This window comes from Nycticebus coucang, chromosome 16 (genome assembly GCF_027406575.1).
Source record: "Nycticebus coucang isolate mNycCou1 chromosome 16, mNycCou1.pri, whole genome shotgun sequence".
In the NCBI taxonomy this organism is placed as follows: Eukaryota; Metazoa; Chordata; class Mammalia; order Primates; family Lorisidae; genus Nycticebus; species Nycticebus coucang.
Window position 1 is genome coordinate 87,579,624 of NC_069795.1, and position 26,149 is coordinate 87,605,772.

Genomic DNA, 26,149 nt, shown 5'->3' on the forward strand with positions numbered 1-26,149 from the left:
CTATTTCAACCCTTCTCTAGCCTGTTATTAGCCTATAGCCAGTGGTCAGTGCCTTTTAGCCCTCTGTCCACTCAGGCTTCTCTGTACTCATCCTGCAGGAACCCAGATGCCTAACTCAGCACCACTCTAAGTTCTCCAAAGGAATCCATTCGCAAACAAACTGGCGCACAATACTGACTTTGTCAATGATTTATTTCACAGGAGCACAGTCTTCTATAGTCCACCCCACAACAAACTGTTTTCCGATCTTTGCAAAGCATTTATGCTATCAAATCCTTGGTTGGCAGCCCAGTCCTAAGCAGGGCTTCTCTCTCATCACCCTTCCCCAGCGCACTCCCACCAAGTTGAGTCTTCATACTCCGTCTCTGCCTGTCTTTCCCATTTGTCCCACTCAACTTATTCTGTTCTCATTTCAGTAGGCAGAGCAACTCGATCCAGTTCCTACCTGCAAACATGCAACCCCAAATCCATCATCATGTCCAGGCAAATGCAGGCTGTCCTTCAGTTTGGACTTTTTTAGGAGGAGTCATAAATACATAGAGCCAAAAAGCTTTTCCTGTAAAACATATGTGTATATTTCTCCATAGAGAATGTGTCAGAAGCAAGGATTACATTTTTCACCTTCACTCAGCCTAACACAGTGAAAATATATACAGTAAGCCTGTGTCCAGGGCTCTCCTCCACCTGCAACTGGGACAGTCTAAGCCTTTTCTGTCTCTCAGTTCCTCTTTCCTCCCAGAGTGGCATGAGGGGAACGTGCCTGAAGACACAGTAGGAGTTTAATAAATACATGCAGTTGTGAAATGAATGAGTCGGTGAGTGGAAAGGAAACAAGAAAAAATATAACAGGAACTTTGAGATCATCCTCATTCAGATTATTTTAGTCTAGTGAAAGGGAACCTGGGGAACAGACCCACGGTGACAGGGTGAAGCCTGGGTGGGGAATTGGAGGATGGCATGCAAACACAGGTTCTGATACTGGCACTGCCTTCACCACCACGTGGAGATCGCTGAGCCTCAGTTCCTCCTCTGTCCCAGCAGGCTGCCTGCAGATGGCCCAGTACCACTGACTGTCAGGGTCCAAGGGGCTGTTGGAGGCTTCTTCTCCAAGTGCCCAGACACACAGGGCCCCTCGGCGCCTCTGCACTCTGCAGAAAGCTTTTCTTGGCTGCAATACTGGCCTGGGGACCTTCACTGCCTGCTGGTGGAAAAGAATTCTCCACTGTGGAAACGGGTAAATGCCACATATTTTACAGATGAGAGTTTAAACTCCTAATGACTCTAAATGTGGTGTGAAATGGACAGAAGTCATCCTGTTGGTGTGACATGCCTGAAATTGTGTCACATCACCCTCTCACCCCCACCCCCACCACGGAGACATGCGCGTCATGGAAAGAGAAGAAACAAGTCGCAGTGCCTTGGCCAATGCTGCACCCCAGCCCCTTTTCTATAGTTTTAAGAAAGAAGTGATCTATTTTTTTTCTGCAGGAAAAAAGGTCATCTAAAAGCAAAGGTGAAAGGGTATTAACAGCCCTCAGTCTTAAGACCTGACCTTTCGGAGCTGAGTGCTGGCTGTGGAGGGGAAATCACTTTCAGTTGAGGCGCCATCAATCCCCGGCTACGGGGTCGGTGTGGTTAGAAATGTTCCTGCGGACAGGCCCAGAGGTTTGGAGGAAACGAAGAAAATTTGTTGATTTTATACATTTTCTTTCTCTGATTTGATCATGATTAGGGCAGCTCGTAGCCAGACTGAGAAAAGGGAAATTCCCAGTGGGTATTTTATTTGTCAAACAGTCGTCCTAGGCCTCTGGGGTCAGCTGGTCTCTCCTGCCGGCCCGGGTTACAGCCTCTTCACACAGCTAAGCCCCGAACTACTCCTCCCAAACCCGAGCCTTATCAGAGAAGTGTCCTAATGACGCGTGGCCCCAAGATACTCCAGAGGCGCTCAGGCCCTCACTGAGCGCATTCACATCCATGTGCGTGCGCGCGCGTGTATTTGTGTGTGGCGCGTGTGTATGCGCGCGCGGGTGTGTGGCAAGGGGCGGGCTTTGAGCCCGGAGGCAGGGCTCTGCTGTGAGAGTGGCAGCTGGACTTGCCAGGCTGCGAGGGGCAGGGCACAGAGCCGCAGTGCCGTAGTGGCGGGCAGCCGGGATAGACTGCTTCGGAGCTGCAGGTCCCAGGGCAGAGGCGAAGACCCCGGCGCTGCCCAGCCACAGCCTGGCCGCCTGATCTCCCTCGCGCCCACTCCAGCTGCCATCTCCCTCCCGGCAGAGGGCTGCGTGGGCGGGAAGACGCTCAGACGCCAGCTTCGGTCCCCTTTCTGTCTCTCGGTTCCTCTTGTCTCCCAAGTAAGGGTATAAACGGCGAGGAAGGAGCGCCCCGCGGGCCACCGCGCAACCAAGTGTTGCATGGTGAGGTAAGACGGCTGCCGGCGCCGCGGTGGGGGTCTCCGGCCCTGGAGACGCGGGGTGTAGCAACTTGCAAAAGGAGGGCAAAGCCAGAGCCGGTCCCGTGGCCAAGGAAGGGGCTGCAGCCGAAACCACTGCGCCCACCCCAACAGTACCACCTGCCGCAAAGCTCTGCAGGAAGGGACGCCCCACTCGAGGGGTGCGGGAATCAGGAAGGCCACAGAATGGGGAGCAGGCTCCCTCTGCGATGGGTTGGCCCCCACCCCCGGCCCCAAAGGTGTGCAGGTGGGAGGCAGCCTTGTTCCAGACAGTTTGCTGAAGCAACTGGTCAGATTTCTTCCTTTTGGACTTAACCTTGACTCCTTGACATCCAGTTCGCGCTCCAGGGTGCACAAGGGAGGCGAGGAGCAGGGAACATTTTCCTAATGTCTGCGTGTCAAAGCCTCCGACCGTCCCGTGGGGTTCTAGGACTTTGGGGCACTCCACAAAGACTGTGGGCAGGAAGAAAGGAAGCTAGCGAGAGCACAGACACTTCGGTGAATAAAGGAGGGGAGGGGAGGGAAGAGAATCAAGGTTGACCTGTTCAGTCTGGGAGTCACAAGATGTGTCCGTGTGTACGTTTGTGTCTGGAGGGGTGCGCATCCAGAAGCACCTGTGGGGCTTTCTCCAACTCCACCGGCCCACCAAACCCTGAATGTTCTGAGATTTTCTTTCTCAGAACGAGCGGACTAGAATTTGGGGAGGGGGCTGTGGAATTCTAAACGCCCTACAGGTGATTCCGGGGCTCTGTCCCCGCCATCACTGCAGTGGAAAGCATAGGAGGAGAGCGAGAAAACAACTCTTACATGTGAGAAATCCAGCTACGAACTCAGGGGAGGTGGTCCAGCCGCCCCCGGCGGCGGCAGGAGGGTCTAGGTGATTGTGCCTGCGTTGCAGAGGCGCGGGAGCGCAGGGAACCCGCGGGCGCGCTCGCAGGGGCTGGCGGCTGCCTCCCGGGGCTGCATGAGCATACGACGACCTCCCGCGTGGAGGAAGGGCTGGGAGCGCTGTTGGTCATTCTTGTTTTTCAAGGGCTTGGGAGACACACCTGGGATCTAAAGGTGAACCGCGGGGGAGTCATGATGAGGAGCAGCGCTCAGGGCACAGGACTAGAAACTGCTCCTCGGTCGGATGAGGGGATCGATCACCTTCGTTATTTTGGTGCTTAGCATTCTCTGTTCGCAAAATACAGCTCCAGAGCCACTTGCTGGAGCACAGGGCAACCTCGTTGTCAATGAAGGACATAGATCATAGGGGGCAAAGGTAAACGTTTGGTGGTATGAGCTCGCGCGCGCACACACACACCCTTTGTGTTTTATGCCTCTCTCATTCCTGGAGTGTGTCCTAAGCAGAAAGATACTTTGCTATTTGCCATGTCAAAAAGGGCTATATCCGACAGAAATTACACTCCACATATAAATTATGCTCCTGTAATTATGCTCCTAAGCTAACCTTGGCATTGTGCTCCTGATCTAGGTTTTTCTGTTACTCACTCTCAACGCTTACCTCCAGCACCATAGACATTATTACCACTGTTTTTCTGGGAAAGGCCTGGAGGTGGAAAGCTAGTAGGAGTTTTCCCACCTTAGAATTTTATGCAGTGTTTGATTCAGACCAGCTAAGACTTGGGGAGGACGACTACAAACGTCACAATGTCTTGGCATCTTGACTCTCACAGGCAGGATTAACTACTGAGATCACCTGTTCCAGCCCCACCCCACCCCCAACTGTCCACACAACACCATCAACAGGTGACAAGTACCCCTTCAACCCAGACACTCCCAGAGGACCAGGCTGTGTATGAGTGAGGCTCTGCCAAGGGAAGGACCCTGAGGGCAGAAGCCCTTCCCTCTCCTGCTGATGGGCGTGAGGGGATACTGGCCCCCACCTCTTCCCCTGGAAAACACGGAGAAAGAAGTACTGTTCCAGTATAGTAAAACCCTTTTGAAAAAAAAATCTTATTGTATTACATCATCATGATATGATACTTTAGTCCAAAAGTAGTTCATGTTCATTGCAGAAATTTTGGGAAGTTAAAAAGCATGCAAAGAATCAAATCGCCCATGATTCTGCCACCCAGATTGAACACTGTTAATATATTGGCATATTTCCTTTCCATCTATTTTTATGTCTTGAAATCCATAGAAAGGTACCATTTATTGGAGATCTGGTAAATATATTTTGTGTGGTGTTAGTCTTTGGTCTTCATTATGTCATTTACTCTTTAGAAGTCCCTCTGAACTAGGTATCATCATTATGACCTCCATTTTTCCAGGGTTGCACTTTTCTAGGGTTCTTAGAATTCAGGTGACTTGCCCAAGTCATACAGTGAGTAAGTACCAGGGCAAGGATTCAAACCCAAGCTGTCTGACTCCCAAGTATGGTTGTTTAGTCTCTGCTTTTGTTCTTAATTAGTGTTCTAGCAAATCTTTCGTGAGCATCATTTCCCCGGCTATGTATTATTACACTATTAGTCATTTAAGTTTCTTCCTGTCCTTAGCAACTTCAGGTAACTCTAAAGTCTTTACTGTATACATTCCCATTGCTTCCTTTGGATAGGTTCCTAGAAGTAGATCACTGGGCAAAAGGGCATGAATATTTTAAGGCTCCCAAAATATATGAGAAGACGCTTTTCAAAGGGGCTACATAAATTTATGATTGCCTTCACCAGAGGCAACTCTCACTGTCAAAGCCAATGACCCCTAAGGATTTAAATAGGCCAGGGCTTCACAAAACCAAGCCACATCCCATGAGCTGACATCAGGGAAGAAGGACTCACACACATCACCCTACTTTATACGCTCATGTGTGATTGTGGAAACCATACAATATAAAGCTGTGCCTGTTGTTACATGAGCAAATGTCAGCTGCAGAATTCTCTGGCTAGATGGCACATACCAACTTTGAACAATTCCAACTATTGTATAAAATATGTAAGTGTGCATAGAATCCCACTTTTCCACCTAAGCAATTATTATAACCCTCATTCCTCTGACTGTGCATCAATATCACAGCCAGATTCAGCAAACTCACCCAATCAGTAACAGCTTCTTCACATACTGGCCTTATTCATGGAGTCATTTCTTTATACAAATATGAGAATTTCACAACCAAACCATAGTGAGAGTTGATGTCACCTTAGAAGTAGCAGAGTTTGATCAAAAAACTTCGACAACTTTAGCCGGGTGTTGTGGTATGCACCTGTAGTCCCAGCTTCTCGGGAGGCTTAGGCAAGAGGATTGCTTGGGTCCAAGAGTTTGAGGTTGTTATGAGCTCTGACACCACAGCATTCTACAGAGGATGACAGAGTGAGACTCTGTCTCAAAGAAAATATTTGAAAAGATTAAAAGATCTAATTTAGTAACTACTAATAAAACAGCTAAAATTATACATGCCATTAACAGAATGTCCATAGGTGGAAGAAAATGTGGCTGACAGAAGGGAGATAAAATTAGACTCTACAAAAAAACCACAAAAGGGCAATTTAGAAGAAAATAGACTGATTGTAGTTATAAGTTTTTCCTAGAGCCATGTTCATGACTGCCACCAGCAGTGGGTTTAGTAGCTCTGGAATATAATTTGTTGTTGTAAACGGAATAAGTATCCGTTGAGCCCCTGCTCTGAGATCTGCTTAAACAAGACTCAGCCGGTGTCCTGAGACTGCTTGTTCAGGCCAGACGCCTCTCGGCTGCACCCCAGCACCTGTGCATATGCTTACCTCCATGAGCTTCCTGAAGGTGGAGACCGTGCTTAATTCTTCCCCATAGCACCAGCGCCCGAGATGGTACTGATGCATAGTCAACCATCAAATGTGGTGAATGAGCAAACAGGAGAATTTTCCGGGTCCAGTACTGGATGCGTTAGGTGCATTTCTCTTTCAGTCCATCTTTATTCTGCCCGGAAACATACCTGAAAAACATCTAGAGCTGTGCTTCCTAATTTCACATGTGACTATTTCCATGGGAACTTAATTCATTAAAACTAAATAAAATTTAAAATCCACTTCTTCGGTCACACTTGTCACATTTCTAATGCTCTAATGCCACCTGTGTCTTCTGGCTGCCATAGAGGAGAGTGCACATGTAGACCATTTCCATCATTACAAAAAGTTCAACTGGACCATGCTGGTTGGAGTGTAAGCTTGGTGGAGGCAAGGGGTCCGTCTATATCTGTCTTGTTTTCCACCATATCCTCTGCTTGCGATAGTGTCTGGCCCAGAGAAGACTGGGGGAGGAAGAAAGAGAAGGGATGGTGGTAGTAAATGTAGTAATATTAGTGATAGCATTCATTAGCACCTACCCGTGTCCCATATTGTGCTGTATTTTGCAGATGCTTTGTCTCACTTGATACTCACATCACTGCCACCTCACAGACTAGAAAACTGAGTCTCAGAAAGTTTGAGTAACTTGTCTGTGGTCTCAAAGGTGGTAGAAGAGACTGACGTTTGAACTCAGGTCCACATGATTTCAAAGCCTATTCTTTAGGCCTTTTGCTTTATTGTTTCAGTAATTTCTCTGGGTAGTGATGCTGAGGCAAACTGCCACCATCTTGGCTTCCCAGGAAATCAGGGAAAGGGTACTTTTGAAGGCTTTCCAAGGGAAATAACTGATATAATTTGTGAATGTGAATGACATTTCCAGAGCACAAAATTTTGCTCAGGGGCCCAAGAGAATTTGTCCCTAGATAAGTGAGGTAGGAAGAAAGGAAAACCTATCCATAGAGTGGCCTGACTAGAGTGCCAAAACCTAGTAGAGCAGGCCAGCCAACCACCGGGTCTGTGCTTCTGTTCTGGGGACCCTGTCACCAGCTCCTGCCTCCACCAAGACCTCACAGCCCATTAATGGTCTGGCCTGGCTCTCCACTCCCCATCAGTGCCCTGCCCACTGCTCCGCCCTGATGCATAGGCCCTTTGCCCTGGTGCCCTTACTGTTATTGCCACTCTTTCCCCAGGTATCTCCAATTTCTTTATTCTTAACGAATAAAGTGCCTCAAGGGAGGCCTTGGCAGCACTGAGAAGACTGAAGCTACCACCTACTTGGTACTACATTTCCTATCTTTATTAAAATCCTTTAAGGTCTAATTAATAATCTATGCCATTGACCCCTGTTAAGCTTAGTATCAACTGAAGTACCCATTTCTCTTTTAAACTTCTTCTTAGACTAGCGGTTCTCAACCTGTGGGTTGTGACTCCTTTGTAACAATGAAAATGCATCCTGCATATCAGATATTTACATTATGATTCATAACAGTAGCAAAATTACAGTCATGAAGTAGCAATGAAAATAATTTTATGGTTGGGGGTCACCACAACATGAGAACTGTATTAAAGGGTCGCAGTATTAGGAAGGTTGAGAACCACTGTCTTAGACTGAATTGCCCAACCCCTCACCCCCACCTCATGCTGAACAGATGATACCTGGAGTGCAAATACAGAATCCTTGCATTGCTGCTCATTTCATCTTACTCAATTCAGTCTATCTTGCCAACTTGCCCAGGTACTTCTGGCTGCGATTCTGTCATTCAGTGTATTTACTGTTCCTTCCATTTTGCATCCTGCCATCCCTAAGTCTGATGATCATGACCTCTTCAGTCTCTTTAGTGTTCAATAAAAACAATGAACACTACAGAATTCAGTCATTCTTCTATATGCCCATTAAATATAGATATTAGTTTAATAATTAAACAGCATTCTTTTAGGAAATTTATTCAACTTCTAATCCTATCATTCAGGCCTTATTCCTTGATCTTTTTCCAAGGAATCTTATCAAAGTTCCTAACAAAGTTGAGATACTCTTTATCACTAGTATTTCCTTGATCTATTGTCCAATAATTCACCAAAGAAGCAATTTTCTTGGTTTCACCACTCTCAGTGAACTTTTATTGGTTCCTAGAAATCATGACTTCGGTATTTAAAGCTCATTCTACATCACATTCCAGAATGTTTCACAGGATTAACATCAATCCCTCAAGTTAAGAAATTTTTATAAATTATTTCTCACTTAAAAAAATAGAAATGTATTTGCCATGAAGGTGATAGTAATGGCAATGGTGTAGTGATGGTGACAATGATGGAGGCAGTGTTGATGGTAGAAGTGAAGATGGTGGTGGTGGCGGTGATGGTGTTGATAGTGGTGGTGGTATTGATGGTTGTGGTGGTTAGTGTGGTGGTGGTGGTGATGGTGATAGTGGTTGTGATGATGGTAGTAGGGTGTGGTGGGAGTGGTAGAGGTGATTGTGCTAGTGTAGATTATGATGGTGATTGTGTTAATGATGGTGGTAGTGAAAATGGTGATGATGGTAATGGTGGTGAAGGTGATAGTGGCAGTAGAGATGATGGTGGTAATAGTGGTGTTAGTGGTGGAGGTGATAGTGTTGGTAATGGTAGTAGTTGGTAATTGTGTTAATGGCAGTAGGTGGTGGTAGAGTGATGATGGTGGTAGTGGGGTGATGGTATTAATGGTGGGGGGTGGAGGGGATAATGGTGGTGGTGATGGTGCAGTTGGGGATGATAGGGCTAGGGATGCTGCAAGTGATGGTGGTGGGGGTGGAAGTGGTAGTGGTGGTATTAGTGGTGGGATGATAATGGTGATAATAGTGGATTCCCTAGCGTATGATTCTGGGAAGATTAAGGAGCATTTCGTTACCTCATTTACATATTGTCTCAGTGCCCTGGAATGTTACTCAGTTAGGATAAGAGATGTAGGTAAATTTGGGACAGACCTAAAAGTTTTTAGCATTATAGAAAATGAGATCAGGGAAGGAGCTGAGAGAGCATCTGGTTCCAGATCTTCCTCCTAAAAAAATAAAGAACCCCCTTCCACCCAAAAGACGTGCCCTACTTGGGGTTACGCCACCCGAACAAGAACCAGGGTTTCGCCACTCTTAGCCAGTGCTTTCTCCAGAGTACAACACCTTCTTTTCCTCTTTTTTTCTGAATAAGCTTAAGATTTCATTTTCTGCAAAAATAACCATTTCTCTTCTTGGATTTAGCCTTTTATGTGGTCAATGCTTCAGTGAAAATTAACGATTCCTCCCTGAGATCATGATGTGAAAGGGGAAAGGAGGAGAAAACTTAAGGACTCTCAATTTCCAGGTGGGAAAAGGAGCCAAAAGTTCTCCAAGTCAGGACAAAGGTACCGAGAGAAGAAGTTCAAACTAGAAACTATTTTTATGAGAAAAAATAGCAATATTAATAACCGTACTTCACATGCGCACCACACTCAGAAGATGGCAACATCTTCACATCCATGACATTCCCTATTTCTAGTCATGAGCATGTGAGGCAGGCAGTATGGCTTTCACGAGCTCCATTTCACTAGTGGAATCTCACCCAAGTGGAGCCTGTGGGATCTAGAAAAGTCTACTCTGGCAAGAAAAGAGATGAAAGAGCAAAATTCAGTGGCCACATGGCAGCTGATGAATCTGCCCAGCCAGCCATTTGGGCCCATTATTCCTTTCCTTGTGGTCTGCCTGGGGGGCTTTTTCCTCTTTTCGGGCATAAAGAATATCATCTACATAGGAACAGAATTTTCACTTTCCAGATGCAGATCTAGTGTGAAGTTCCATGTGGCCAGAGGTCAGTGAGGCCACTTGGATCCATAAATGCTGAAATGCTTAAAGTGCTTGGGTTACAATATTTCCATTCCCTCCTGCATTTCTCTACCCCTCTACTTTAGGAACAGGGGTCTACAGTGCTTCACCAGCTGCCTCAGTGCCCTAGCCTTTTGGTTAAAGTAAATAAGCTAGAGAATCTCTCTCCACCTCCCAGAGGGTGAGGGTGTCCCTTCCAGAATCCTTGAGAGCAGCATAAAACGGGTGCTCTGGTCCAGTCCCCCAACACTCTCCATCCTACAGTCTCATCAACAAGGGTGCCCTGATCCCCAGGCCCTGGCAAGGACACACACTGGTACAGTCAGTCTCTTCCCTTTCTCTTGCCAGCATGCCCAGCAGGTGCTGGCTGATCACAAAGTGATCTTTCCCAAATGTTAGGAAGCCAATAGCCATATGTTCCTATAGGCTGGGAAAGTCCTGCTGTGCCTCAAAGTCCACATTGTTCCTAATTCTCTAAATCATGCAAATCATGGCAAATGCACTTCTGAGGAGACTCAACCATTTAAACAACATTAAATCAGCAAATAAATGTTGAACACACACCCTGTGCTTGTCATAAAACTAGTTTCTGGGGGTAGGACCAACTGGGTTCCCAGAAACTGGGTGATAAAGAGTGAGAAACAGATAGATATGGCATTACCCTTAGAAGAGAGTCAGGTGAGTGAGTATCACTTCCTCAGCCTAGGAGGGGTTTGGACCAAAGATGTCATCTCTGGAATAGAGGAGCTTGAATGAAATGTAAAGGTTGCATAGAAGTTAAGTGAAGGAAAGCTGGTAATACATTCTCACTGGAGGGGATAATGTAGCAAAGACTCACAGGCAGTTCTTATTGTCGACAGTTCAGTTTTGCTGGAGCAAAAAAACAGTGAATCAGGAAGCAATGGGAGATGAGTCTGGAAACGTGGGCAGGAGCTAGGCATGGAGGGTCTTATCTGTCATGTTAAAGAGTGATGATTTTTATCTTTTAGATAGTGGTGAAGTCGTAAGTGGGGACTGATGGAGTCAGATTTTAACATCACAGCAGTCTCAAGCAACGATGTTGGGAAGAGAAAAGATGGGAGCAACCCATGGGAGGCTTTTGTGGGAGTTGAGGGGATATGCAGGTGAAGCAATGGTAGCAGAGGCAGAGGGAGGCACAGGACAGAAGTTGCCATCTAGTGGATGTAAGGGGGCCAAGGGGGCAGAGGAACTACCTGGGAGGATAATGGTTTCATTGACCAAGAGAATTGAGGAATAGGAGCAGGGTGGGGTTAGATAATGAGTTCAGTTCGGGGCATGTTAACTTGGAGGTTTTAGGGAGAAATCCAGATGGAAATATAATCCATCGATGAGCTCGTGGCTGGAGGCCCAGATTAGGTAATCCTCAGTACAAGTGGTGGGTGAAACTGTGAAAACTCATGAGATCACAGGAGAGCCAATTTTCATTTATCTTGATAAATGTGCTGTCAGCATCTGAAAGATCCATGCCAAGGAGACCCATGCCTCTTTAATAAGAGAAGAAAGTGTTCATAGCATTGTGAGCATGTGACCAACCACTGAGCTGTGCCAATAGCCAGCCATGTGCTAACTCAGCTAGACCAGTGTCCATTTCTGCCAGGTGAATGGTCGAGAATGGAGGGTTGTACAGAAACAACCCTCCTCCACATTAGATCTCCACAAATGTGTAAACGTGTTCCTTCTCTCTAGGCCAGTGGTTCTCAACCCTGCTGAAACACTTAGATCACCTGGGGAGATTTGAAAAAACACCAACTCTGGTTCCCAGTCCCAGAGATGCTGATTTAATTGGTCTGGGTCAGGCTTGGGCCTGACTATTTTTTTAAAGGTATCCTAGTGCCATTATTTATACCAATGTTCAGAATAGTTAAGAAAAGTTGCTAAATAAAAAATTCTTTCAGTGATTCCTCAAATTATAGAGTTTTAATTTCTTAGTACCTATGGCAAATCCCTCCTATGTTTGTGTTACAATTTTTCTATAAACCACTTTAAATCGTCAGAATCTTTTTTTTTTTTTGTAGAGACAGAGTTTCACTTTATGGCCCTCAGTAGAGTGCCATGGTATCACACAGCTCACAACAACCTCCAACTCCTGGGCTTAAGCGATTGTCTTGCCTCAGCCTCCCGAGTAGCTGGGACTACAGGTGCCCGCCAGAACGCCCAGCTATTTTTTTGTTGCAGTTCTGCCAGGGCCGGGTTTGAACCCGCCACCCTCGGTATTTGGGGCCAGCGCCTTACCGACTGAGCCACAGGCACTGCCCTAAATCGTCAGAATCTAAACTGGATCTGCATGTCAGCCTGGTCTTACTTTCTCATTCTTTGTAAGAATTCTTTGCTTTCAACAAGTATTTCTTTCTTATGCCCACAGGCTCATGAAAAACTTTGTCAAATATCCTGCACTTATAACCACTATCTACCACATATCCCTGAGTCACATAACTAATCTACCTGTCAAGAAGATACAAGAATTATCTGTTATAATTTCTGCTCAGTGAACCTTGGGTAATTCCAAGGGATCATTACTTTCTCTTCCAAGTACTCCCAAGTCATCTCTCAACTCAGCAGCACTCAAATTTTCTTTTCCATTAGAACTTCCTGGAGATTTTTCTTAATGAAATATGGATTCTCAGAGATTCTGAGCCAGAGGTGTGAATGGGGCCTCAGAAGCAGACTTTTTAACTAATACTTAGGGCCATTATGGTGTAGGGATATGACCTTTGAGAAATATGGTCTTAAAAATAAAAAATGAAGCATATACATTTAACTCTTACCCCCCAATTTTTATTAAAGTAGCTAAATTATTATATAAATATTTTGAGGTACTTATTATAGTACTAACAAGCAGAAAAGGATACAAATATAATCTAGGTCAGAAATGTTGAGTGACTTCAGAGAAAAGCCTACTAACCCATAGGTGTTCAGAATAGAAGGAAAAGATGGTCTAGAGAGTAAATGAAAGGGACTCCTAGAAGCATTTCACTAGCATCTCTAAAGTTAAAGTGGTAGGGGAGCTGCATAGAATAGGAGAAAATATTTGCAAATCGCATATCTGATAAGTAATTAAAAATCTAGAACATATAGAGAACTACTAAACTCAACAACGAAAAAAAACAAGCAACCTGATTCAAAAACAGACAAAGGACTTGAAAGACATTTCTCCAAAGAAGATATTCGAATAGCCAATAAACCCATGAAAAGAAGTTCACCATTGGCTTGGCGCCTGTGGCTCAAGCGGCTAAGGCACCAGCCACATACACCTGAACTGGCAGGTTTGAATCCAGCCTGGGCCCGCCAAACAACAATGACAGCTGCAACCAAAAAATAACCGGGTGTTGTGGCGGGCACCCATAGTCCCAGCTACTTGGGAGGTGAAGGCAAGAGAATCGCTTGAGCCCAGGAGTTGGCAGTTGCTGTGAGCTGTGATGCCATAGCACTCTACCCAGGGCAAAAGCTTGAGGCTCTGTCTCAAAAAAAGAAAAAAGAAGTTCACCATCACTAATCATTAGGGAAATGGAAATGAGAACCACAATGATATAGCCACTTTATACCAGCATTATTCGCAACAGCAAAAAGGGGGAAGCAACCCTAGTGTCTGTTGATGGATGACTGGATAAACAAAATGAGGTATATGTGTACAATGGAATATTATGCAGTCTTTAAAAATGAATGAAATTCTGATACATACTGCAACATGGACTAAGCTTTGCAAACAACATATTAAGTGAAATAATCCAGTCACAAAAGGACAGTAAGATTCCACTCATACGAGGTTCATGCAGAAGTCAAATTCATAGCAATAGAAAGCAGAATGGTAGTTGCCAGGGTGTGGCAGAGGAAAGAATGGTAGTTATCATTGATTGCTACTGAGTTTTAATTTTACAAATTGAAAAATTTCTGTGGATGGATGGTGGTGATAGTTGCACAACAAGGTAAATGTCCTTAATGCCTCTGAAGTGTACAGTTAAAAATCATTGACTAACTTTGATATTCGGTATATTTTTCCACCATTAAAAAAAAAATACTTTAAAAAGTGGCAGGGCCTACAGGAACTCTAGCAAGACAGGTAATAAGGAACAGATCTCAATCACACCTCAATCAAACATGCGACACGCCTCCTCAGACATGCCTTGTGCTAGGGCTGTGAGACTCACTCTCAGTCAACACTTGGTGGGAACTGATGGAAATGGTACCCACCAGTTGAAAAGGAGGGAGACAACTACAGTGGCAGGGGACCTAAAAAGACCCTAAAAAAAAAGAGAAAAATTTTAAAACCTCCAAGTTATATTTATAGAGATTTAAGAGGACGTGGAAAGAACTATCAAAAGGGTAAAATCCAAAATTAGGAAACTTTGCCTGCTTTAAAATGAAAAATATGAAGATGGCGGCAGAGTAACAGCTTCCCTGCAACTGGGCACGCTTAGTCTGGGGAGATAAGATTCCAGGCATCTCTGGCTGGTGGGATCTGCCTATAATCATCCCTTTGAGGATACAGGGAGTCAGCAAGGGACTTCTAGACTCCAAGAGGAGGACAAAAACAGTGGAAAACTAGCAAGTGGTTGCGTGTGTTCAATCGACCTAATCCCGCCGGCAGCTATAAGTACAAGGAGCAGTGAGACTGCAAACCGAAAAGGCCTTACCTGTGAACTGTTTCGGTGTTTTTGGACTTGGCACTCAGTAGAACTGCCTTGGGGAGAGCTTGAGCAAGAGTGCGGAGAACTATGGGCATTGTCTAGGGCCCCAGACTGAGCCACTGAGCTGGGCCGCAGGGAGCCATTGTGAGAGAACTGCCCTGGCAACCTCCACCCTCAGGGTCGCAGAGCAAGGATCGGGCAGGAGCTTGTAACCTTGTGACTGAGCAACCTAAAGGTGGAGACTGAGCTAACTTACAGCCTTAACCGTCAGGGGCAGAGTGAGACCAGTTTTGGCAAACTGGAGCCTCGGGCTGTAGCCCTGGGTAGAGTGCCATGGCATCACAGCTCATAGCAACCTCAAACTCCTGGGCTTAGCACCACCTGGACCTCCATAAGAGCTATGCCACAACCCTCAACCTGCGACCCGCATCCGCCAGGACTCCACATGCCCTGACCAGGAACGGTGGGAGCCGCGCAACCCTGCTTCCTCCCTCCTGTACCCTCCCTACCTCCACACCGGCCTGCTTGTCTGGCCAGGGACTCTGGTAGCTGCGTGCCTTCCAGAGCCCTCCCTGCCTCTGCACAGAGCCCTTCTCCTGGCCAGAGACTGCTGGAGCCTTGGGCTCTCTGTGCCAAAGTCACTGGGCGTGAGGCAATCCCAGAACCGTATGCAACACCTCCCACCCTGTTGCTGGATTCAGGTGTGTCACATGCCGGAGCTGCTTCCACAACCAGAACTCCCTGCCTGGGGCAGCCCCAGAAGAGCTACACAAGGTCACTCCTTACAAAGATCCAGCAACAATAGAGTGATGCCTCTGGGGTCTAATCTTGGAGAGACACCTCCCCAACTCTGAGGACAGCCAGAGGCAATGGTGAAAAACAATCATGAGGCGAAATCAACAGAAAAACTCTGGAAATATGAATGATCAGAGTAGATCACTTCCCCAAAGAACAATGGGGCAGACACAGCACAAGATCCCATGCACAAACAAATAGCTGAGATGTCAGAAATCAAATTCAGAATCTGGATAGCAAACAAGATCGAATTAGAATTCCAAGCAGTAACCCAAAAGATATCTCAAGAATTCAAGGAATTCAAAGACCAAATGACCAAAGATTTTGACACATTGAGACAAGAAGTTACAGCCCTCAAAGATCTGAGAAACACAGTAGAATCCCTCAGTAACAGAATGGAGCAAGCAGAAAAAAGGATTTCTGACATTGAAGACAAAGCTTTCGAACGCTCCCATACTCTCAAAAAGGAAGAGAAATGGAGGGCAAAAACAGATCACTCTCTCAGAGAGCTCTGGGATAATTCGAAGAAAACCAATATTCGTCTTATAGGGATCCCCAAAAGTGACGAAGTGGCTTCACAAGGCACAGAATCTCTTCTCCTTAAGTCATGGAAGAAGCCCAAGTGCCCATCGACCCACAAATGGACTAGCAAATTGTGGTACATGTATACCATGGAATATTATGCAGCCTTAAAGAAAGATGGGAACTTTACCTCTTTCATGTTTACATGGATGGAGCTGGAACATATTCTTCTTAGCAAAGTATCTCAGGAATGGAAGAAAAAGTATCCAATGTACTCAGCCCTACTATGAAGCTAATTTATAGCTTTCACATGAAGGCTATAACCCAACTATAGCACAAGACTATGGGGAAAGGGCCAATGAAGGGGAAGAGAGGGGGGAGGTTAGGGTGGAGGGAGGGTAATGGGTGAGGCCACACCTACTATGCATCTTAGAATGGGTACAGGCGAAACTTACTAAAGGCAGAATACAAACGTCTACATACAATAAGTAAGAAAATGCCATGAAAGCTACGTTGAACAGTTTGATGAGAATATTTCAGATTGTATATGAAACCAGCACATTGTACGCCTTGATTGCACTAATGTACACAGCTATGATTTAACAATAAAATAAATAAATAAATAAAATGAAAAATACTTTGCAGAATTAAAAACATGCAATGGAATCACAGCATTGGAACAATGAAGAAAACTACAGATATGTGTAAATTCTGATAATACTAACCAAAAAAATTTTTAAAAATGAAATAATAAGTGCAAAAATGGAAGATCCAATTCAACACAGTAAATTTATAAAAGCACAATTTTTCAAGAAAAGAAGAAATATAATATAGTACTATAAAAATATAGAAAAGCATTTTCCTGACTTTAGTTCAAGGAAAATTTGTACCAGGGAAAATTATAATGAAATTATATTCTGGTGAAAGTTATTAACCATAATAACAAATAAATCTATTGGTATGAAATATTATAGTTTCAAAGAAAAAACAAGCAAGTGTAAGACATCCTGCAACACTAAATATCAGAAGGAAGTTGATATATGGAAATTTGAGGTAATAAGGTTATGAGCTAGAATTTTTTTTTTTTTTTTGTAGAGACAGAGTCTTACTTCATGGCCCTCGGTAGAGTGCCGTGGCCTCACACAACTCACAGCAACCTCCAACTCCTGGGCCCAAGCGATTCTCCTGCCTCAGCCTCCCAAGTAGCTGGGACCACAGGTGCCTGCCGCCCGGCTATTTCTTGGTTGCAGTTTGGCCGGGTCTGGGCTTGAACCCGTCACCCTCGGTATATGGGGCTGGCGCCCTACCGACTGAGCCACAGGCGCCGCCCATGAGCTAGAATTTTGTATTCAGTAATATGTTAAGAGAAAAGAAAGATATTCTCCGACAAAAACATCCCAAAGCAAGTAGATGACTGAAATCCTCTACGAAGACATGTATTTATTTAAAATATTATGGTCAAGAGGGAAATTAATGAATATTAAAATTTCGGAGTGGAAAAGATGTGATATAAAAGCTGGGGGATGAACAACAAAACCACTCAAACATGGACTAAATGTTATTAACTGGTCATGAAAAATTCAATTGTCAAAAATCATTCTTAAGACTATATTTTTAAGGATCGTATCTATAGCTTGTTACAAAAGAAGTTTCTCTGAAAGAATAGAGCGCAAAAAGGAAAAAGAAAAAATCATTCTTAACTAAAAGATGCATAACAAATTAATGCAGACTACTCAAGGATAAAACTTTGAAGTGCTGAATTTCTCTTTTTGTACCATGGGACCCATCAGCTACTGCTTCATTGTTGACATGAAGAAACATAGGTTTAAATACACTTTAAGTAAGAAAGAGAATAGATGAAATAAAACTAGAAATGTCATCCTTAACTTCAAAATTAGGAGGAAGATTTGGAACATGATAGCAAGATAAAATATTAAAAAAGCAAATAGCAAGGAAATATTAAAAGAGAAAGTATGAAATAAGATGATAGATGTGAGATAAAACATGAAAATTATCACATTAAGTATGAATGGTTCAATCATTTCTATTAAAAGACAAAGAGCCATGCATTGGGCAAAAACTAATTCTAAATATATGCCATTTTTAACAAAACAGTATAGATAGAAGGGGAGAGAAAGGAAAGGGCATAAATGTATCAGGAAAGTGAAAATGGAAGAAGGAAGGGCAGTTTTTATATTAAACAAAATTGAATTTAATACAGAGAACATTATATGTGGCTAAAAGATATCCAGAAGAAGGTATAATATTCATGATATTTTTATTCTGAATAACAAACATCAAAATACTGTATATGAAATAAAATTAACAAACCATAATCTCAGAGGGAAACTTTTACACACTTCCATCATTCTTCAACAGATTGAGTGACAAAAATATATTAGTACATATATAAAGAATTTTAAGACTGTAAGGAACTTGATGGAATGGACACAAAAAGGATGTTATGCTTAAAAACTGAAAGAATGGACTAGGCGCAGTGTCTCATGCCTGTAATCCTAGCACTCTGGGAGACTGAAGTGGGAGGATCACTCAAGGTTAGGAGTTTGAGACCAGCCTGAGAAAAAAATGAGACCTTGTCTTCATTAAAAATAAAAAATAAAGCCACACACTGTGGTGGGCACCTGTAGTCCCAGCTACTCAGGAGGCTGAGGCAGGAGGATCACTTGAGCCCAGCAGTTGGGGGTTATACTGAGTTATGATGATGCCACTGCACTCTACCTGGGCGAACATAGTGAGATGCTGTCTCAGAAGAATAAAAATTTAAAAACCCTGAAAAAATGTATGTCTATTAAAATGCTTATGAAATATTGAGACCTTTTGATCCCCTCATAAAGAAAATTGGGATACATTTTAAAAAGCAAAAATTGTTCTGGCCATAGGAGGAAAATAGAACAGAAGTATAGTTACTGTAGGATAATATATTCTTGAAGCTTGATGGAGATCTGGGACCTCTGCCCATGCTCTGAGCACCGCTGATATCAGCATTCAGTGAGAACAACACCAAACACCTGTTACTTGATGAGCAGCAAGTCTATAGAATGCTCCCTTCTTTAAGAATGAATAAAGAATAAAGCATATAGGACTAAGGAAAATGCAAAATAAGATAGTAAAGAATAGCATATAGAATGAAAATGAGCTGCTCCAGCTGCACTAGAAAGAACATTTTAATAGCCTGGAATCCTCATAAGAGGGCAAGGAGGCATGTCCTTTACATCTCAGAAGAGAAGGAGAGTAAGGCTGGGATGAAAACGAAACATGGTATTCAGAGATAGAACTGAAATATGAAGGACTGCAAGGAATTAAAACATGATAGCAGAATTAAAATTCACTAGCTGGAAGAAATGAGCAGAGTATTATATTGAAAATTGAACCAAGTATTGGGGGGGGGGGAATCATAGTATCATATAAATAACAGGCAATTAGTACTGAAGCCAGTTAAGGAAAGAGATGTCTAGATAATAATTGTAAATCAAGTTGTAAAAGTATAGGCAAAAAGTAAAATATATTCATAGAGCAGATATACATTATTACAAAAATTTCTGAAACAAATCTGTGTTTAAAACCCCAGATGACATTTTCGAAAGCCTGCAAAGACTGGTGTTTGCCTGGGTCAATAGGAAAGGGTAAGACAGTGAAAATAAAATGTATTTCTTGGTTCAATTATGAGTCATTTCATTCTTGAAACTTAAATTTAGAAAATAATAGTTATAGGTGCCTGTGGCTCAAGGGGTAGGGTGCCAGCCCCATATGCTGGAGGTTGTGGGTTCAAACCCAGCCCCAGCCAAAAACTGCAAAAAAGAAAAAAAAAAGTACAAATAATAAATTGAATTAAAAAGTTTAAAAAAATAAATAAATAAATAAATAAAAAAGAAAATAATAGTTATAGAATTGCTTTCACCAATAATCTACTTTCCAAAACAAAAAGTCTAAGAAAATGTACTCTATGTAGCAAACTAAGTAAAAGAAAGGAGACAGCAAGGAAGCATAAAAAATAATAATAATAATAATAAAAATAAGCATGAAAATGGTGACACCGAACAACTCAGTTATACCAATTAACATAAAGGAACTAAATCACCCATTTTTAATAAAGATCTTCATATTGAATCAAAAACTAAAAATTTAACCATATGTTGTTTCCTATAGGCCCCCTTAAAACAAAGTATTATGCAAAAATTAAAAGTAAAATGCTGATAAAATATATAGCAGGGAGCTGCAACAAAAACTAAACAGAAGTTATGCTATTAATCTAAGACAGAATGCATTTGAAGACAAATATCATTAAACAATACTTTGAAGGTTGTTTTCTACAAATGAAGAATCCAGTCCACAATAAAGATGGAACTGTCATAGAAATACATGCATTAATTTCTCTTGCACCCAAAACCAACAGAGACGTAATAGTGGTGGAAGATTTCAAAATAGCACTCTTAGGCTTTCACATACCAAGTAAACAAACAAAACATAATATAAATACAGGAATTGTGTAATATAATAAACACTACTAAAAAAAATTATATGCTGTATTACACCCAAAATACAAAGTATGAAATTTATTTTCTAGGGCTCATGGAACATTTACAAAGATTAATTACTTCTTAGGTTACAAATAAAAACTTCAGTAAATTCCTCAAAGCATAAAAGGGGTCATAGCTTCTACCTATTAGAAATAGATTTTAAAAATAAACAACATAGAGTCTGTGAAGCTAGTGAATGATGCCCCATGAATATATCAATGTACACAGCTATGATTTAATAAAAAAAAATAAACAACATAGGGCACTATAATAAATTACAGTTCATTTATACAATAAAATGCTAGGTGGCCGTGGAAAACAGTGTCACATGCAGAAGAATGTTTAATGACAGCCAAATAATGGTCATCACATACTACTAAGTTGAAAAACAGCTAAAATGAAGTTGAAAATTTATGGAATGTACACTTACATACATGGGTAAATATAGTTGAGTAGTTAAATTATATATGGGGGGTTTTTTTTGCTGGTTTTATATACAATCTGAAATATTTTCATCAAACTGGTTAACATAGCCCTCATGACATTTTCTTAGTTATTGTGTTGAGACATTTATATTCTACATTTAGTAAATTTCGCATGTACCCTTGTAAGATGCACCGTAGGTGTGGTCCCACCGATTACCCTCCTTCCAACCATCCTCTCCCCTCACCTCCCCTCCCTTTCGCCTTCCCTATATTCTTGGGCTATAATTGGGTTATAGCCTTCATATGAAAGCTATAAATTAGTTTCATGGTAAGGCTGAGTACATTGGATACTTTTTCTTCCATTCTTGAGATACTTTGCTAAGAAGAATATGTTCCAGATCCATCCATATAAACATGAAAGAGGTAAAGTCTCCATCTTTTTTGAGGCTGCATAATATTCCATGGTGTACATATACCACAATTTATTAATCCATTTGTGGGTCGATGAGCACTTGGGCTTCTTCCATGACTTAGCAATTATGAATTAGGCTGCAATAAACATTCTGGTACAAATATCTTTGTTATAATGTGATTTTTGGTCTTCTGGGTATATACCTAGTAGAGGAATTGTCGAATGGCAGGTCTATTTTTAGATCTCTAAGTGTTCTCCAAACATCTTTCCAAAAGGAACCTATTAGTTTGCCTTCCCAGCAGCAGTGTACAAGTGTTCCCTTGAAAATATGATTTGGAGTCTTGGCTAACATTAACATTATGCTCTCACCATTGATAGTTTGTGGAATCTATCTTCTTCCATATTTTGACAATGAAAATACGATTAGGTTTGTTCATTTATAGCAATTTGGTTTTTGTTGTTATTCGTCAACATTCTTTAAAGATTAATGAAAGTGGTTGAGTAGCCTCCCCTGTAGATTCTCCTGGTTATCCTCACTCCGAAGCGGTAGACCAAGCTGTTCTTTAGTCTTCTCGCTCTAAAATTAACCAGCCCACTTCCCAAACTTCCCCCAACCTTTTCTGGCTTATAGTGGTGTTTTTTAGTCACTTAGTATTTTCGGATCATTTTGAGCTATTTTTTTCATGGTATAATTTTCATGTATAAGTTGTGCCATCTTCCTATATATTCCTGTGTTATGTGCCTTTTTTCCTCTTTTTTTCCTGAATGTCCTTTTCAAATATGAACCCATGGGTTAATCCTGCAGGCTCTTTTTTAAAAGGACCATTTCTTTTCATTATTATTATTTGAGATAGTATCTCACTGTGTTCACCCAGGTAGAGTGCAGTGGCATCATCATAACTCAGTACAACCCCAAACTGCTGGGCTCAGGTCATCCTCCTGCCTCTGCCTCTTGAGTAGCTGGGACTACAGGTGCCCACCACAGTGTGTGGCTAATTTTTCATTTTTAATGAAGACAAGGTCTTGTTCTTGCTCAGGCTGGTCTCAAACTCCTGACCTTGAGTGATCCTCCCACATCAGTCTCTTAGAGTGCTAGGATTACAGGTGTGAGCCACTGCACTCAGACTATTGTAATTATTTTGAATGCTCCTCATTTTGGAGAACTTCAGTCTGCTTCCATTTCAAAATTGCATACAATCACAAAAATCACTTTTTTTTAACTTTTTGGAAATATGTCTGTCTGAATCAAGAGTTCTTACTTATTTATTACAGCCAAGCTTCTCTTTTTTGACCATCATGACCTCTGAGTTGGAGTGGTTTCTTTCTGTTAAGATGTCCCTTTTGCCTGCTTCACTGAGCTGGGGCTTTCATTGATCAGAGTGATGGCCAGAGGAATTTAAGATTCTTTACTTTATACCAAGAAGGGGAAAGACAAGACTTGTCTGATGTTTTACTTTTAGCCAGAAGAGGCTCCCTGCAAGTGTTTAGCCAGCATGAGACCTGCTGCTCTAACTTCCCTTGTGCCAAAACAGTAATGGCTAGGAACCTCCATTTCCTTCTGGTGGACAACTGGCCTGTAGAAAATGCTCACCATGATATCACCTGAATTCTTACCCTTTTCTGTGTACTCATAAGATATTCTACATGTGCCATCCCTAGAGTCATGAATTCCTATTATAAACCAATATTGGGCCCAAAGCTATGCTGCTATGCAGACCCATCAGCCCACAAATACAGTTTCTAGATTCTCTGTCATTATGGATGCCATATGCATCAGTGTCACCCAGCACTCCACTTCTCATGTTTGTCCTTGTTTATCAGCAGTTCTATGTGGTCCATATACTCATAGGATTATCCCAGATCTTTGATCCTCTTCTTCATCTTCTCTAGATAAATACAGGCCCCCTCTCCCCCAGTGCTTAAGACATATGAGTTCTTTATGACTAGACATAAACTCACCTTCTAGCTTCTGGGTAAATCATGGCCCAGAAATCTACAGCCAGTTATTGATAGCATGCACCTCTCTTTCACCCCAGAATCCCAACTCTCAGCAGAAAGTGGATGACAGTATCATCCCTTTTCCAAGTCCTTCACTGTTGTGCTTCAAACCAATGGGAGATTGATAAAAGACTATGAACGCCTAGAAAATGAAGTGGACACAAACTGATAGTTCTTGAGCTAGAAAGTAATTGAAACTAGTGTTTCTTGTAAAGTGCTCATGTGCATAGCAGACTGAAATGGAATGAGAGAGTTCTGAAGACCAGAGGCAGATGCTAGGGCTAATTAGAAAGCTGGTACCCCGAAATTGGAGGTACTGTTACAAGGAATGAAGTGGAGAGAAAGGAGCAGAGCTGAGAGATAACATAAAAGGAAATTTGGTGAGTTAGTATGATTTGGTTCTGAGATTTTTGGAAAGGAAGAGACTGAAGGTAAATAAAGCCAATGTACCAAGCCCAGGGAATGTGGAGTATGACAATTCCATCCAAAACTTAGTTCTTTAGTTCTAGAGGTAAAAGTAGGAAGAAGATAAATTTAAGAATAGATTTGTTTATACATTTAAAAGTCACACCTAGTAAATGTTAGAGGAATGAATAAACGCATGCGATTCCATCAGCAACAGGATGTCTTTCTGACCAAACTAAACTCAGCATGTAATTTCACACTCTGATCAAAACAGTGTCAGTCAATCAAACAAAATGACTTTTTTTCTTTCTTTTTCTTTAGTGGTGGCTGGTTTCTGTTGGCTATTTTTGCCTAGTTCAAAGTGACTCACTCAGAGGCCAGTCTGTCAGTGGGTTGTAATTTATTAAACTTGTGCAGCCAGAGGACTAACTCTGAGCCCCCTCCAGTACCCTAATCAAGCCCACACATTCAGCCACTCCCAACAACCCCTGCAAGGAGATGGTGCCACAAAATTTGTTGGTTTTATATTCATTAATTGCTTCTAAAGGTGAAGATGAAAATTTATCTTGCTCCATGTTTTACAGCTAATACTGAAAAGCATCTTCTTTCGCTTCCGTCCTTTTCCTTAAACTGAACTCTAAGATTTTTCATCTCTAAATTCATACCTTCTGTGTTTCATGAGGGCATTCAGAGCATTCAGAGCATCAGGGAATATTTGCACATTTACCGGTATCTACTAAGGAGGAAGAGACGGCAGGTAACATCCATCGAGCCCTGTGTTCCAGGGCCCGGATATTCATTATCTTTAATCCTACTTGATAAGGTGATACCACTCCTCTCATTTTCCAGATGAGAAAACTTAGATTCAAAAGATTACATAAGAGGGTGGTGCCTGTGGCTCAAGGAGTAGGGCACCAGCCCTATATACTGGAGGTGGTGGGTTCAAGCCCAGCCCCGGCCAAAACTGCAAAAAAAAAAAAAAAAGAGAGAGAGAGTTTACATAAGAGTAAATAACATGCTCAAGGCCACAAATTGAGGAAATGTCATGGACAAGATGCTGGCTCAGGTTTTTTGGACCCTGGGGTTATACTCTTTTCTGTTTCCTGACAGATACACATTTCCAGGCACTGTTGGCACATTGTTCTTTACACCAGAAACCATTAGTACCAAGGGGTAGTCAAGAAGAAGCCTTTTATATCTTACAGGCACCCGTGTATCAGCCTCTTGGCCTACCACCCACCCTCTAACCCACACACATGCTCAAGAAAACTGGGCATTTGTTGGGAAGGTTTGGAGGAAGTGAAACGGCACATTCTTAATTAGTTTGAACAGAGGAACCTATCAGCTATATTTTTGATTGAAATTGAAAATACAAAAAAATGATCTCATTGAATGAATAGTCTTTTTGAACTAGGTCCAATGTAGGAGTCTTAAAATTTTGATTTTAGCAGTTCCTCTCTCTAAGGCAAGTATGTACGATACAGTTAGTAAACAGGAGTCTTTTCTGCCCTTTCTTCCCAATTAACCGTGTCTACATCATTATGTGCTGAGCTTTCCTTTCTCTGAGCTCCACGGTTCTTAACACCCACCCCCCCAGTACTCCAGCTTTTATGGAAGCTCCATGATATCCCTGTTAATGTTCAGTTTACTAAGGGCTAAGATCAATTCTAATTCATCCTTGCATCAACTATAGCTTCTAGCAGAGTATTATACACATACTAAAAGCTTGGTAAATGTGTAAGCATAATTGCCTTTTGAACATCATTATTTTAACCAAACTTTATAGGAAAGGACAGGATAAATAGATGATAGTATTTAAAGTTAGAAAAAGTTCTCTATGCATCACAAAAGAACAATCCTGGTGTAGGAGAACTTTAGTTGCAAGCAAACAATTTATTTAACTATTGAATACACTCACACATGGTTTACAAATACTAAACTTCACATGTACACAATAATATTCATAAAGTCCAAAGAGACATAATACACACTGTTCATACTAGAAGCCCAGGCACATTACACATGTTCATACCCCGTGCACATTGATACGCTCTATGCGCTAAGTACTTGGATGTCAGCCTTCAAGTCAATGTCAATCTCTAACCAAAGCAGGTAAATTTTGGAAAGACTGATTTGGGTTGTTTCAGAAAAAATAGAAAGAAGCAGAGCAATCTGATGAAAAATAGGACTTCCCTTGAAAATTTTCAAAGTATATAAATAATACATTAATGCATTCCCTTTTTTAAAAGAATTAAAACATTGCAAATAATGGAATCTCAACGTCTAATCTCTCTGTATTCCTTGAAGGTAATTATTATTATATTTCATGTGCACCTTTTCGTATCTCTCTTTTTTGCAAGTATTTAAATGT

General features: G+C 42.2%; 1 protein-coding gene across 2 annotated transcripts in view; it reads left to right on the top strand.

Moving 5' to 3' along the window:
* The first annotated feature begins 2,138 nt into the window (after positions 1 to 2,138).
* The window catches only part of DGKG (diacylglycerol kinase gamma), a 224,144-nt gene continuing 200,133 nt past the window's right edge, over positions 2,139 to 26,149 (top strand). For both annotated transcript variants that reach the window (XM_053565639.1, XM_053565638.1), the window contains exon 1: positions 2,139 to 2,416. The gene's annotated coding sequence lies outside the window, so the exon portion shown is untranslated. The remainder of the gene's footprint in view (positions 2,417 to 26,149) is intronic.